At 34.6% G+C, this 14,280-nt stretch overlaps 1 long non-coding RNA gene across 1 annotated transcript; it reads right to left on the bottom strand.

Moving 5' to 3' along the window:
• Window positions 1-5,916: 5,916 nt before the first annotated feature.
• On the bottom strand, window positions 5,917-6,394 carry LOC128638068 (uncharacterized). The gene is made up of 3 exons (XR_008399039.1): window positions 6,267-6,394; window positions 6,100-6,186; window positions 5,917-6,012 (listed from the first exon to the last, which is right to left on the bottom strand). It is a non-coding gene; the product is annotated as an uncharacterized LOC128638068 (long non-coding RNA).
• Window positions 6,395-14,280: the final 7,886 nt, after the last annotated feature.

Below are 14,280 nucleotides of genomic sequence, written 5' to 3'. Positions count from 1 at the left end.
GGCAAGTTTTCACCAAAATACTAAAAACACTAATTAGCCTGAAAGGAAAACCTATGCTTACCAAAGTGACAGGTAATTTAAGGTACAGTGCACTGAAAACAGCGTAATTTGATTTGTATTAAAGGGACAGTCTACACTAAAATTCTTATTGTTTAAAAAGATAGATAACGCCTTTACTGCCCATTCCCCAGCTTTGCACAACCAACATTAAAACCTATAATTTCTGCCTGTTTCTAAGCCTCAACAGACAGACTCTTATCACATGCTTTTTTATTAGCTGTTCACAACAAGAGATTGCTAATTCATGTCTGCCATATAGATAACATTGTGCTTTCTCCCATAGAGTTGTGCAGGACACAGCACTAACTGGCTAAAATGTAGGTCAATAGATAATAAATAAATAGCCATGTGATAAGGGGGCTCTCAGAAGAGGCTTAGATACAAGGTAATCATCTCGTTGGTTATGCAAAACTGGGGGACGGGTAATAAAGGGATTATCTATCTTTTTAAACAACAACTATTTTGGAGTAGATTGTCCCTTTAATCGTAATATTCAAGTTTTAAAACAAGCCGGTATCCCCCTCTGTACTTTAACCTCTATTGAGAACTTTTACCTAGCAGAGAGCTCTTGTTATTTGTATAAGAGACATCTCACCACTCACAGGGACAGACCCTTTTGTTTATAGAATTCTATAAAGGCTGTTCTGCGAGCATTGGAGGGGAAAACCACATCTAGACCGGCTATTTTTTTTAGAAACGGGGCCATAGTCATCATTAATATTTAATCAATTAGTGACCATATTTTATTTTATCAATGACTGTGTATATATTTTGCTTCCATTTTTTTTTTTTTAACCCTTGCAAAAATAAAAAGTAGGACATTCATATATTCGGAAATTAACACAGGTATAATTCGGTTAGCTTGATGAATGTGAACAGTTAAGCTTCTAATGGAACATATGCCGCTAATATATAAGAAATTCCCAAGCTAAGTTTAAAGTTTCTAGACATTAAACTCTGATTTGTTCAGCATTTCACATTAAAATGTTACTTTTCAAAGTGGTTGTTTAAAGTGAATGAAAATGTTGATGCTAAAGTGCCCGGTTTTTAAAAATTTGATTAAAAACAGGGGCACTTTAATTCATCAAAATTTACATTTCACTCCTGTTGAGAAAAAAAACTTACCTTTTAATCTTGACAGCCGCTCCAGCTTCCTCCACCCGTCGCAAAGCCTCTTCCTGGGTCTAAAATGAGGAATCCGGCTTCCTCCAATCAGGCGTTGAATCAGACACTGATTCCCCTGGGGGGGAAGTCTTGATTGGAGGATGACCTATCCATCATTTCTGACATCAGAAATGGCTTGCGACGACCGGAGGAAGCTGGAGCTGCTGTCAAGATTAAAAGGTAAGTTTTTTTTCTCAACAGGAGTGAAATGTAAATTTTGATGAATTAAAGTGCTCCTGTTTTTAATCGAATTTTTAAAAACCAGGCACTTTAGCATCAAAATTGTCATTCACTTTAAATGTTACATTTGAGGAAAGTTAACAGTCAGTTTGGAGAAATTAATGCTGAATGTTCAGAGAACATTCAACATTTGCTCAGACTAAAAAAGATCCTGGTCTACTTGTCAGAAAGTCTTCTCTGTCCCTTAGGAATAAGCTGTTTACAAACATGCACAGACTGTTAGTTTAATGCTATAACAAAAAATTAAATAAACAGCTTCAATTTAAAGGGTCATGTAAATCAAAATTCAACTTTCATGATTGAGGCAGGACATACAATCTTTAGAAAAAAAATCTACAATGTAATGTTATCAGTTTTACCTATTTCTCTTTGTATCCTTTGTTGAAATATATCTCTATCCCATAAAGATATACTTTAGTGATAGTGCAGTCAAGTTAAGCTCTAGAATGCAGCAGTTTCAGTCTTTCAAGGGTGATCTAAACTAATGCTGTACACACTGTCAGAAAAAATGTGCAAAAATTGTACCTTTAGGGGTAGAACAGCTTGTCACTGGGACAGTACCCTCAAAGGTACACCTACTGTACCCTTTAACATAGGTGCATATTGGTACCCTTGCAGATTGTACCTTCCAAAGGCAAATATGTACCTTTAGTGACCATAATGTACCCGTAAAAATAGTGCAAATTTGGCCTTTTCAGGGTACTGGCCCAGTGACAAGCCCTTTGTACCTCATGATGGCAAATTTGTACTCAATACAGATTATTGGAAATTTAAAATGCTGTTTCATCATATTTTATTTTTTTCAAATATGCATTCACCTAATTGTTCAGACAGTATTACAATATCCACAATGCAGTTAGATAAATTTACTTTAGATAGTGTAGCCAAATAACATGTCCTAAGACTGCTACTGGAATTCCTGAAAGAAAACCAGGCTAAACAACCAGTTCCAAAAGGAATTACTTGAAAAGTTTTATTGCAGTCTATACTAGACTCTAACAACACCCTATTTAACTTATGGTGACACGCCACATTAAACATAAATATATATACAAAACATATACCGCTAGATTTAGAGTTTTGCGCTAGAAGGGGTGCGTTAGCTACGCGTGTTTTTTTCCCCCGCACCTTTTAAACAACGCTGGTATTGATAGTTCTCTGAAGAGCTGCGTTAGGCTCCAAAAAGGGAGCGTAGAGCATAATTTACCACCACTTCAACTCTCAATACCAGCGTTGCTTACAGATGCGGCCAGCTTCAAAAACGTGCTCATGCACGATTCCCCCATAGGAAACAATGGGGCAGGAAACAATGGGGCAAAAAAGCAGTGTTCAGCTCCTAACGCAGCCCCATTGTTTCCTATGGGGAAACACTTCCTAAGTCTGCACCTAACACCCTAACATGTACCCCGAGTCTAAACACCCCTAACCTTACACTTATTAACCCCTAATCTGCCGACCCCGCTATCGCTGACCCCTGCATTTTATTATTAACCCCTAATCTGCCGCTCCGTACACCGCCAATCAGCCAATCAGATTGAGCTCGCATTCTATTGGCTGTTCCGATCAGCCAATAGAATGCGAGCTCAATCTTATTGGCTGATTGGATCAGCCAATCGGATTGAACTTGAATCTGATTGGCTGATTCAATCAGCCAATCAGATTTTTCCTACCTTAATTCCGATTGGCTGATAGAATCCTATCAGCCAATCGGAATTCGAGGGACGCCATCTTGGATGACGTTACTTAAAGGAACCTTCATTCGTCGGGAGTCACCGGAAGAAGAGGATGGATCCGCGTCGGCTGCTTCAAGATGGTCCCGCTCCGCGCCGGATGAATGAAGATAGAAGACGCCGCCTGGATGAACATGTCTACCGGTCCGGATGTCCTCTTCTTGCTGGATAGGATGAAGACTTCGGAGCCTCTTCTGGACCTCTTCTTGCCGGATAGGATGAAGACTTCGGACCCTCTTCTGGACGGATCGGTGATACCCGGCGTGGTGAAGATAAGGTAGGGAGATCTTCAGGGGCTTAGTGTTAGGTTTTTTAAGGGGGGTTTGGGTTAGATTAGGGGTATGTGGGTGGTGGGTTGTAATGTTAATGGGGGGGTATTGTATGTTTTTTTAAAATGCAAAAGAGCTGATGACTTTGGGGCATGCCCCGCAAAAGGCCCTTTTAAGGGCTGGTAAGGTAAAAGAGCTGTTAACTTTTTTATTTTAGAATAGGGTAGGGCATTTTGTTATTTTGGGGGGCTTTTGTTATTTTTTAGGGATCTTAGAGTAGGTGTAATTAGTTTAGAATTCTTGTAATCTTTTTTTATTTTTTGTAATTTAGTGTTTGTTTTTTTTGTAATTTAGTTTAGTTGATTTAATTGTAGATAATTGTAGGTAGTTTAGTTAATTTATTTATTGATAGTGTAGTGTTAGGTTTAATTGTAACTTAGGTTAGGATTTATTTTACAGGTAATTTTGTAATTATTTTAACTAGGTAGCTATTAAGGGCTCTATTTATCATTCATTTTAGAATTACAACTTTCAATTCTCCTATGAACTCGCTGCATCTCGCCCTTGCAAAGGCGCACATGTGCGCCAATATTTATCATTAAACCAGTAGTATTTTATCGCTGATTTCCATTGTCGAGATGCGGCGGATTATTGATAAATCTCGCCACAATTTTTTAAAATGCGCCTTATTTATCATTAAAACAGCTTTCAATGTCGATTATTTCGAGCCAATAATGTTAATATCTTTTTTTTTATTTTATTTTTATCCTTTGTTTTTTAATAACTAATATAATACTTTTCTAAATTTTTTAATCCATTTGAATATTATACTTTTTTTTATAAATTTTAAATCCATTTTAATATAATCTGCCTTGCATTACATCAATTTTACTTCCTCAATATTTATTTGAATTGACAAATATTTAATATTGTGTTTGTAAAATATTGATTTTTAAAATATATATATATATATATATATATATATATATGAATGTATATTTTTTAGTTCATAGCTGACATAATCCAAGCCCCCTTTGCATGACCCACATGACTATTTCAAAGGTGTTTCTAGGGACAGTAAACTATTGCCATTGTACCTTTATTAATATTAATACAATTTTACATTTCTTTTCTGGTGAAATGCATTTTTTGTAAATAATCTTATTTTAAACTAAACATACATATGCTAATTTCATGGCTACCTCTTATCACAGGCTTTTGAAATATCTTTTCAAAAGAGTTTGAAATTACACGTTGGCCATATAGATAACACTCTGTTCAGGCACTGGGGTTACTACACAATGCTAATGCAAGAGAATAGATAATAATCAGTGATAGTCATTTCATCAGTGAGCTGGAAGAAGTCCAAGGTAACCACAGATTAAAAAAAAAAGTGTATTAATATAAATGAGTTGTTAATGCTAAACATTAAACTCAGAAATAAAGTGAATATCAATCTTTTGCAAACAATAAAAAAATAGATTGTAGACTGTCCCTTATTCAATCTCATACATTGTTATATTGATTTCAGTGTTATGTTTATAATAATTTATAAGGACACCAATACACGGTTAAACATAAATATTTATTTTTTATCACAAAAATAAAAATAAAATTTGGTCACATTATGAAAAATCAAATTGTATTGTTACATTTTTTCTATTTTAAGGCGCATTTCATGCAAACTTGAATAGTTTTCTTTAAGTCCTTTTTCAGCTTTCTTTAATATCTCCAATAACTGTTTCTTGTTAATCAATATGTTTTGATCTTCAGGTACTGTATAAAATAACCCCTTAATGACCACAATGTACCCTGTATGTCACTGGTCGTTAAGGGTTTTTTCAGGACATAATAGCACAAGTCTAGCAAGAACACGCTATTAATGCCCTCCCTCCAGCAGGCTTTGTGGAATAGAGCAGTCTCAACGCTAGTGGCAAGACCATGCTATAAAACAATCAAGTCCCAAAAAAAGGCCAATGACATACAGGGTACGTCGCTGGTCCTTAAGGGGATAAAGAATAAGGTTATTCTTATGTATTTTTAAATCCATATATAAACACATGTCTGATATACTCACCCCAGTCATAATTAATGGTATCAGAGGAATCATTTGAACTATTTTCATCATGCACCTCTCTGTCCACCTCTTCTTCTTGCATCACTGTATAAAATGAAATTTTAGATTTTACTCCACTTGTATATATTAAAAATAATTAATTATCCTTTTTTTTGTATTTCTCTCTCTCTCTATATCTATCTATCTATCTATCTATCTATCTATCTATCTATCTCTCTCTCTCTCTCTCTCTCTCTCTCTCTCTCTCTCTATATATATATATATATATATATATATATATATATATAATATTTGGTAGTACAATATTCTGTTATTACTAGAATTTTTCTAATATATTATTACTTACTATCTTCTAAATCGTCTTCCTGCACAAGCACTTGTTCTATTTCATAATCTTGTACCACTTCTTCTCTCTCCTCATTATTTCCCTCTCCATCTTGACGGTAATTCTCAACCTGAATTTCTGCATCATCTATGTATAACAAAACAATGGTTTACATTTCAAATAAAATTATTTTTTTATTATAAATGCAATAAAAAGTAATAAAATTAATTTAACCTTCCAAATTCGGATTCTGAAGTTCTTCTTCCTCATTTGACTCATTTTCAATAATAGGCCTTGCCCTACGTTGTTGCCTTCTTATTACTTAAACACAAAAAATGTTAATTTTATTGCCAACATTGTATGGATCTATATATATATAAATTATTACAATTTATAAATACCTGGAATATCATTTCCCTCCCTGTCCATAAACACCCTTGGCAAGGGGTCAGATTCTCCACCAGAACTTGAGGAATTGTCATCAATTGGACAGAGATATCTCGGTGCTCTACGGTTTTTAACTATTTAAAAATGTAAACAAATTAGTTGCACTTTTCATATTATATAATGTAAAATCATATTTAATCTACAATTTAATAGAAAAGAAAAATTATTAATTTGTACATATCTTTTAGAAAAAGACCATATTTCCAATGTTAGAAATAGATTAGATAATCTTTCTAAAATTTTATTTTATCTAATCGCCTTAATACTAGGATGTGCACAACATACTTTCACACATTCTTTTCTTTTACAAACATCAAAACAAAGTTGGCTTATAATTCAGTATAAATAGATAAAAGAAAGAATCAGACATATTATAAAAACCGTGTCATTCTTCAAGGGAGACAGTGTCTACTGTTGAATCCAAAGATTTACATCACTATCTCTTTTTAAACTTGTAAAGTAGAGAACCCAAACAATGTAAGTTAATTAACTTTAGAAACAACACTCAAGATAACTGTGAAAGTAAAATTATATTAAAATGTGTTAGCCAATCACAATAGACAAATGTACAGCCATAAATCACCAGACTCTGAGCATATCTAGAATTTCTTTTCTCTAAGTGATTTCTAGAGATACAATAAAATTATATAACACAATTAAATTTGATAGTTTTATAAAATAAATGTGTTTTCCAATGCACATGTTATGAAATTGATAAAAATACAAATGTTATACATACATTTCTGAGTAACATACATTGTAAAAATTGAATCTGGATTATGTCAAAGTCTTACATTTGCGCAGGTAACACCGGATAAGTGTCCTCAATTTAGATTGTCTCCTGTACAAATCATTGTAGCGTTTTAGGCATTGCTTTCTCGTCCTCCTCTGTCCAGATATACGCCTCACTCTTCTTACCATTTCACAGAGAATATTATTTCTCCTATCCTGGTCAAAGGTGTAAATTCCCCTTCTTTTTTTTGGAAAATATTTTTCCATTGTATATGAAATTATCAATAGTTCACCTATAGAGAATTTCCTAGATCTTGCCATCTTGCTGTGCTGATTTCTATTTCTAGGGTGTAGCCAAGTAACTGAACTAATTTCTATATAAAAATGCGCAATTACAAGTAATAAAATAATCCAATATTTTAAATCAATATTGATATAGATTGGTATTTGTATAAGTTTCAATCTATGTTTCAATATGTATTATAAACTTGTATTAACTTTTAGTTACATCCTAAGCTTTATAATCTTTATTGTATCAATTGTCTCTAATAGTATCTAAGCAAACCTTAACTTTTTACCGTATTGCAACAAATGTATTTTTTTATGCTAGTATCCATCAAATATAACAATTGTTACTTTAACAGACAAAACTAACATGTAATAAGAATTTATATAAATATTATTTAATTTACAATATTTACACATAACCAAACACATGACCGTTATTCATTTTAATTTCACGCCCTTTTCTCGCAACCTTTATGCACAAATTCTTTAAATTAGATTGTAACTTAAATTTAAGTTTAGTTAAATTGTGGATACCATTTTGTGCACTTTAACTACTCATTTTTAAGATGGCATCATTGCAAGCAGGAAAGACAAAAAGTGGGAGAAGTGTAATGTTCACCCATCGTCAAAATTGTATTTTGGTGGAACAAGTGGTGGAACATTATGAGGAGATAATCGGCTACCAGGCAAGAACTGTTAACCCACAGAGAAAGCGGGCAATATGGACCCAAATCAGCGCATCTGTGTCTTCAGAAGGTAGCTTTCCGAAGGATGTAAGGGCATGTCGTAAGAGGGTTAACGACATTAGAAAGAACATAAAAAAAAAGGTATGCCAAGCAAAACAATCGGCTAAAGCAACAGGTGGAGGACCAGGATACAGGGCGGAATTGACTGATTTCGAACAAATTCTCTATTCCAGGATGGGGGATGCAGTTGTGGTCGGCCTGGATGTTCCTGGAGACACAATGGACTTTAGAGGTAAAATGTTTTTTTTATTATTTCTTTTTTTTTTTTGGGTGGTGTTCTTACATTTGTAGGTATATTGTGAATTGATAAATTTTTATTTATATTTAAGAACAACATGAGGATGTCTGTGGGGAAGAGGAGGTAAATGCACAGGAGGACCAACCTTTTGTCCATGAAACCACGTCTCAGGAACCTCAAGCTTCAACTTCCCAAACAAATAGAGATCGAGAAGAAAGCGCATGTAAGCAATATAAAAAAAAAAATTATATGTGTATATCATATCGTTAGTTTGTCAGAGGCTTTTCAAAAAAGTGCTGTTGAGATAAAAAGATGGATAACACAGGAGGGAAGAGAGATAGAAAGGAGGGGATAGAGATAGAAGGTGAGAGAGATAGAGATCTCAAAAGCGAGGTGTGGGTGATGGAGAGAAAAAGAAAATGGTAGATAGAGAGAAAAAAGAGACTTTGCAGTGTTTGGAGATCGAGATCGCAAAACATAGGGTTAGAGGGGTGGGTGATGTATAGAGCTATGGGTGTGACTACTGTAATACCATAAATTGCCCTTTTGAACGGGCATAATGAAAAGCAATATTAAGCACAAATAAATAACCAAACAAAATATATATTCTTAACATAATTATATAAATATAATGAACCTTGTAACGGAATTTAATTTGTAATCAAGCAAACAATGTTTGTATGGGTATTGAAATTCTTCGATGTTTAAAATATTTTTAAATGAACGCATGTGTACATTGAAATCTCAAAAATTGAAAATATAGTTTGTTAACCTTTTTATTTCTCAACAGGTGTTAGAGCATTGCTTCAAACTATGCAAGATAGTTCAATTGCATTATATGATGGTATGTATGGAAATGGTAAATTTTAAAGGTTAGATATGGTTGTTTTTATTTTATTTAATTTGTTTTTTAATTTTATTTTTGTTTTTGAAGAAGAACAGGTCGAATTGACACTGCAACCACTAGTCGAGGACACCATCAATCAAGACGATGATGATGATGATGAGACACAAATACATGGTCACTCACAGGAGGGACCAACACCACCTGATTTAAATACACCTGCTGCAAGTCAAATGGTCAACGAATCTGACATTGATGAAACAGCAGAAGAAGTCAGACAACCTCCAATCACAGAGCGAACAAATGACATACAGGCACTGACAGATATGGCATCCTCATTTAGACAGGAACAAAGTGCTTTTTTTAAGGAACTCATTGAATTACAGAAACAAAGGAACAATATTCTGAAACGTGATTCAGAAATAAAAAGTGAATATTATAAAAAAAAATTAGAAATTATGAATCGGAGATCTCAGAATTGATACACAGAATCAAAAAAATTAAGTGTATATATTTTCTGGTTTTTAAATTTTGTTGTGATTTACATTTATTTTCGCTTTGTTTGTTTTAAAGTTTGTATTATTCATATTTATATATATTTTGTTTTGGTTATATTTTCATTAAAGATATTTATCCCTTAATAAAAGAAACATTTTTGATAAATAAGCAAAAGTTTTATTTTTTCAAATGGGTGGAGTTAACTTCAATATCAAAGAATTGTGTACATTTCTTATAAAAGAATTCAAACTCTGGGTGATGACATGTATTCTGAAAAAAAAAAAAAAAGAAATATTAGTAATTCAAATACATAAAATTTAATAAAATAATACACATTTCTAAATAGTTTGCAATAATACTTACATGAAAAATATCTTTCAATAATTTCCAATCTATTTTGTACACCTGCCCTTGTAGTGTGTCTGCCTATAATTTCTTGAGGGATATAAGTGTCATCTGTGGGATCATTGGGACACTCCTCCTCTAAATTGCCTTGGGAAATTGCAATGTTGTGCAACATGCATGCAACTAGAATTATATCATTACATTTTTCAGGCGAATATTGAAGTGCTCCTCCAGACCTATCCAAAACTCTGAAATGCATTTTTAAAACCCCAAAAGTTCTTTCGATAGCACTTCTTGTGCTACGGTGGGATTCATTAAATTTAATTTCTCCTCTGGTATGTGGCATTGGGACAGGTGTCAACAGCCAAGTTCGCACGGATAACCACTATCACCTATTTTTTAAAAAGAAAAATTGATTAGAGATTATAAATAATTTATACATTACAATTAATCATAATTCATATATATATTTATGACATGTATAAAGTGCAAATCAGAAAAAAACTTCCAAAAAATACAGAGAACTGATTGCATTATAATTAGATTATATGGAAATAAGTTCATATTTACCTAATAGCCAACCGTGTGGCATGTTGCCCTGTTCAAAAGCAGAAAATAGTGCAGATTGTTTTAGGATGTGGAAATCATGACATGATCCAGGAAACCCAGATCGAACAGCCCAAATTCTAAGGTTTGCATCACACACAGCCTGTATGTTTAGGGAATGAAAGCTTTTCCTGTTCCTATATTGCTCCTCCCTTAGGGATGGTGGTCTAAGAACAATATGGGTGCAATCTATAGCACCAAGAACATTGGGCATACCGGCTACTTGGTAAAAGTTGGACTTCACTGTATGCCATTCATGCACATTCCTAGGAACATAAATAAATTTAGAAAGATGTTTTAGAATTGCTTTTAAAACAATTGTTAAATGGCGGCAAAATGAAGGCTGACTCATGCCCACAACATCACTGGATACAGCCTGAAAAGATCCGGTTGCCAAAAAATGTAAAACTGCGAGTAATTTCAAAAGTCCATGTATTGCCCTTGTTCTTCTGGTTCGGGGATCAATGTCATTTTTAATCAGAGAATATAGATTCAAAATGCTTTCTCGGTTTATCCTGAATTTGCGCTTAATTTCACGATCGGATAATGCCTCAAGTCCACAACGGGGCAAAAACAATCGAGGAACTCTTTGCCGTCTCCGGAACATATTTCCATCATTTTCACGATTTTCATGGGACTGAGCAAGAGAAATAGCGGCCAAAATAAAAAAAAACTCCATCTTCTATGAATAAAATATGGGAGTAAATTGTAAGTTCTCCTACTTGGTTATGGAGTATTTTCACGGTCGGATTTATAGGAGAATTATAGGTTCTCCTTTGGCGCAAAATAATGATAAATATGATTTTCGGCGATTTGTTGGGAGTATTTCTAAAAATACGACTGAAATCCATTGTTTTTTGGCTGTATTTGGCGCACCTGTGCGCCTTGGCAAGAGCGAAAAACTGGTCGCATTTTTAGGTCGTATTACAGCTTATTTTGGGCGTAAAATGTGTTGATAAATAGGAGAATAAATCCGACAGAGTAATTATAGGCGTAGGAGAATTATGATGATAAATAGAGCCCTAAATAGTAAATAACTATTTAATAGCTATTGTACCTAGTTAAAATAAATACAAAGTTGCCTGTAAAATAAATATAAATCCTAAAATAGCTACAATATAGTTATTAGTTATATTGTAGCTATATTAGGGTTTATTTTACAGGTAAGTATTTAGCTTTAAATAGGATTAATTTATTTAATAAGATTTATTTTATTTTGTTAGATTTAAATTATATTTAATTTAGGGGATGTTAGGGTTAGGGTTAGACTTAGCTTTAGGGGTTAATACATTTATTAGAGTAGCGGTCGGCAGATTAGGGGTTAATAAGTGTAGGTAGGTAGCGGCAACGTTGGGGGGGCAGATTAGGGGTTAATAAATATTATGTAGGTGTCGGCGATGTTAGGGGCAGCAGATTAGGGGTACATAGGGATAATGTAGGTTGTGGCGGTGTGCGGTCGGCAGATTAGGGGTTAAACAATTTAATTATAGTGGCGGTGATGTGGGGGGACCTCGGTTTAGGGGTGCATAGGTAGTTTATGGGTGTTAGTGTACTTTAGAGCACAGTAGTTAAGAGCTTTATGAACCGGCGTTAGCCCATAAAGCTCTTAACTCCTGACTTTTTTCTGCGGCTGGAGTCTTGTCGGTAGAGTTCTAACGCTCACTTCAGCCAAGACTCTAAATACCAGCGTTAGAAAGATCCCATTGAAAAGATAGGATACGCAATTGGCGTAAGGGGATCTGCGGTATGGAAAAGTCGCGGCTGGAAAGTGAGCGTTAGACCCTTTCCTGACTGACTCTAAATACCAGCGGGCGGCCAAAACCAGCGTTAGGACCCCTTAACGCTGGTTTGGACGGCTAACGCAGAACTCTAAGTCTAGGCGATAGAAAACAACATAGTAATAAAATATAACTCTAATGAAAGGGAAAGGGGATTCAGTGGAGGGATAAATTACAAAACTCACAACTATATATTGAATTGTCACTATGCAAAATATATGCAAATGAGTCTATTTCCCCAGTGCACATTTTGGAGATGGAGCCGTGTTACACATGTCGAGGAACTTTCAACCAATAGATGGTGCTATGGCGTGTTACACAATGTCCATATGTGTGACTGGGGAACAGTTACAATTTTATTTTATTTGTTTAAAAACAGGTTCTTAAATAGCTCTTGCTTATTTTAATTTAAGTTAATATATTTGCTTTATGTTTAAATGCATTAAAATGTTAAAGTGCTTGTGTGCTATTTAGAACCACAACACAGGGTCATTGAAGATATGGGTTGTTAAGTATTTTTTGTTGCCTTGCCCACTTCTTGCATATTACCAACCACCATTGAACATTAATAATTTTGCTGTGCAACATGTATGTTGAGTTCATTTTTGGTGACTGGCAGTTATGTGTTCATTGAATAATTGAGGTGCACAAATTATATGGACTTGCAGGGTTTGGCAGCCTTGAACCACCCATCCCCCTCAACCTTTTAGTCACTCAAGTGATTGTACCTTTTTGGGGGGTTAATGGTACAGACATGGACCCTTTGACAGTTGGAAACATATTTGTACCTTATTTACCCCTAAATGGTACATATTAGTTCCTTAAGTTATAATTATGATCCATTGAGGGTACAACCACAGCAGTTGTACCCTAGGTGTTCACAAACGGACCCCAACCGTACCTTTTTTTCTGACAGTGCAGCTAGAAACACTGTTCAATAAAGACACAAACTGGGAGTGCATAAGTCTTTGTATAGGAGGCATCCAAACAGAGTATGTAAGTGGTGGTAAGTGAAGGAATAGCTGTAAGTGTTCCCTCCTGTCCCCTAAGTTGCCTGCTGCATAGGGTGACCATATTGCCGCTTTAAAAAGGGACACATATAAAAAATACATATGTCAGGATTCTTATACAAAACAGTTCTTTAAACAACCCTGACGTATTTTTTATATGTGTCCCTTTTTAAAGTGCAATATGGTCACCCTACTGCTGCATCTTAAGCTCACTCTACAGATTGTTTGTATAACATTGCTAAAATGCTGCTGCTAATTAATGCTCATGTGCACACTCCTGAGCTTACCTAAGTATGCTCTCATGGAAAGGAGTTCAATAAAGGATACCAAGATAAAAGTACAATTGATAACAGAGGTATTTTGTACACTGAATGGTTTATATGAATCATGAAAGTTTAATTTGACATCTAGGACCCTTTAGCCCTTTCAAACTATCTGTGTAAGTGATTTTCTCTGCAAAATGAATATGCGCAAACTCAAAAGCAGATTTTCCAGATGCAGAAAACATGATAAAGGGACACTAAATACATTTCATGCATCCCCCTCCAGTTTGCACATCAGCTCTGGAATGTAGTGAAAGCTATTTCAACACGGTGGCACCCATAATTAGAGGTAGGCACGGAATAACCTCAATACTATGGGCTAGATTACGAGTTCCGCAGTAAATAATCTTTTTGCATCGCTAGCATTAAGCTTTTTGTGCTTTTCAGGTTCCACTGGTATTAAAAGTTGAAAAAAAAACATATTTTACACTAGCTGTAACCTGAAAAGCGCAAAAATCCTAAACCGAGTTTCGCGTGCATGTGTTCCCCCATAGAAATTAATGGAGAAAAAAAAAGAAAAAACAAACCTAACACCCTACCATAAGCCCCTTGCCTATTAT

Source organism: Bombina bombina, chromosome 8 (assembly GCF_027579735.1).
Source record: "Bombina bombina isolate aBomBom1 chromosome 8, aBomBom1.pri, whole genome shotgun sequence".
Classification (NCBI taxonomy): Eukaryota; Metazoa; Chordata; class Amphibia; order Anura; family Bombinatoridae; genus Bombina; species Bombina bombina.
The sequence above is the reverse complement of the archived record's forward strand: the minus strand, read 5'-3'. Positions and strand labels throughout refer to the sequence as shown.